General features: G+C 33.3%; 1 long non-coding RNA gene across 1 annotated transcript; it reads left to right on the top strand.

Annotated features, from left to right (window-relative positions):
• Positions 1–277: 277 nt before the first annotated feature.
• LOC311083415 lies at positions 278–1351 on the top strand. Its single transcript, XR_014606289.1, has 3 exons — positions 278–369; positions 723–779; positions 1271–1351. It is a non-coding gene; the product is annotated as an uncharacterized lncRNA (long non-coding RNA).
• The last annotated feature ends 1203 nt before the right edge of the window (positions 1352–2554 follow it).

Below are 2554 nucleotides of genomic sequence, written 5' to 3'. Positions count from 1 at the left end.
AAATGTACTTGAGTGTGTTTTTAGTAGACCTACAATACAAATATACTTTAATGCATTTTAATACATTTAACAGTAGCCTACGTCTTTTTCACTTGGGTTACATATATTTAGTATAGGTCTAGGCTATTTTATTAAGTAATTTAAACCTTAAAAAACAACACTAAATACTAATAATATTAATAATATGAAGAAGAACCAGGAGGAGAAAAGTTGTATTCTGTCACGAAACTGCTGCTGTCGTCGCTTCAGTGATGCTCGCGCTGCTCGCGCGCAACAACAATAGTATCCACTGACGTCATCGGGTTTGAAAGTAACGGCTCCAGTCCTCTCATCAAAGCTTCCGCCGTTTGTTCGGCTCTCCGTTACAAGGTTTGTAAACTATACATTACTACGTTTTTACAGTGTTTACCACTCGTTTATTGCACAGTATCTGGTATGAAGGTTTTAGCCGCGATGCTAACTAACGTAACGTTTCGTTGATCTAATGTAATGAACAAATGGAAATTATTGACTTATTGTCTTAGATTGATTTAGTCATTCAATTCAACATATTCTGTACAACTGTGTCGTCAAATTGCAAATTGCTGTCTGTTTTTGTTTAGCCTAACTTTACTTACTACATGTGCCCTCATTCTCTTAAATACATTACAATTTTAAAGCCATTTACTGGTCAATAAATATTATGTTGTGAATAATCAGCTTTTTTTCTTTTGTATCCCCAGAACAACCATTACATTTCTAAAATAATCTGAACATTTCAGTGGCAACATTGAATTACAGTAAGTTACCTGCACCAAATGCAAGTACTTATTACTATGAACTTTCTCTGTGTGAAATTGTATTGTTTGACTGTGTACTAGTGTTTTTTTAATCAGTTATTCTCTGAAAATCTTCCCTCATGCTCTCAAATCTCATTCATGTTACTCAGAAAAATAATATTAGGTTTGGTTCACAAATAATGCTATGCATTATTTCTTATATCTTTATCATTTGCATTTGAATATAAGACATTTTAATTCTGAATTATAAATTCAAGTTTAGTCTTTTTCGACAAAAAAAAAGGAAAAAGCTATTATGGCTTCAGAAGACTTACAACACAACTCGTAACACGAGTTGTGAACTCATTGATTATTTTTAGGATCTTTTCTGGGACATTTTTGGAGCTTAACCATTTTTACATAAATTGTTGCATTGAATTGAACTAGACAAGTGTACATAAGAATGGTTTCATGAATGATTTACACAAATTTTTTCTGCTTGTTTCATACAGTGATCGGTAAGCGATCGGTGACTGGGGTTGCATTATGCCTGAGATCTGCCTTTGGGTTCCACAGACAGAAAGTCAAACAGGTTTGGAACATCACAAGGCTGAGGAAATTATTTAAATTTCACAACTATCACTTTAATAACCTTACTAACAGTAAATGTTGTACTTTGCAGGGATCTCGGTAAGCTGAAATACAAGTTTGAACAAGAATAAAAATCCTCCTGTAGACCTGAAAATCACTGAAGTGCCTGGACCATCCACCAGAAAAGAGGAAAAACACACGGAAATCGAAGCTGCGGCACCTCTTCACTTTTCTAACTCTTTAAGTACCTCACACAAACCTGGTCCCAAAGTGACATTTTTGACCACAAACGAAATTGCTGACCATGTAAATTCTTATTGAAATGACTGGAATTCACCAGTGAACATTCACAGAACAACAGATAATTTTACTGCACCTTAACTTTGTTATAATGGAAAATGTTTTCTGCTTGTTGTGACATAAGGAATACTGTTTCCGGGTCGAAGCCTCTACTTCTACTTCCTCTATCTTGTTTCATGAGAATACTCAACAACCATTTGTGAACACTGTTGATTCAAGTCACATATTTAAGCTTTTCAAAAGCCATAGTGTACATTACAGTCTCCAGTCTCACGGCATCCCAGACTTCAACATTTTATGATTCAAAATAGCTGAATAACTAACCATCTAAGATTTCGGTATAGAGATAAAGGTTAGGATCATAATTTTCAGGAATATTACAGCACAATGAGTGTATATTAGCACTGTTTGTTTGTTTTTGGCATCTGATAGAGCTTTTGTACTTGGAAACAGTGATGTCAGACTTACCATCGGACTGAAACACAAATGTTTTAAAGTTAAGTAAAGATGGACATTTTTAATTAATCAAATTTGATTTATTTCGTGGAACATATGCGTTTCCATGCATTTTGTTGAGATGTCTTTTCTTGTATAGCCTATTGTATACATGGTTGATTATTCATGTTGCTTATGTATTATACTATTTTTTGTGTATTCATTTATATTAATCTATAGTTAACTTTTTTTCCAATGTGCATGGAAGTGTATGTATAAAAATTAATATCAAATATGTAATAAACAATTCTTATTTTGTATTTGGTTCAATTTGTTTATTATAATAGAAGTCAAAGGTAACCATAGTAACAACATGAAATTAAATATTTAAAAAAAATGAAATTTGGTTCCTGGAGGCACCCAAAGTGGTTCCACACAGTGCCTAATATAAGAGTTCCTCAGGAAACCTG

The sequence above is a fragment of the Abramis brama genome, assembly GCF_963993115.1.
Source record: "Abramis brama genome assembly, chromosome: 5".
Classification (NCBI taxonomy): domain Eukaryota; kingdom Metazoa; phylum Chordata; class Actinopteri; order Cypriniformes; family Leuciscidae; genus Abramis; species Abramis brama.
The sequence above is the reverse complement of the archived record's forward strand: the minus strand, read 5'-3'. Positions and strand labels throughout refer to the sequence as shown.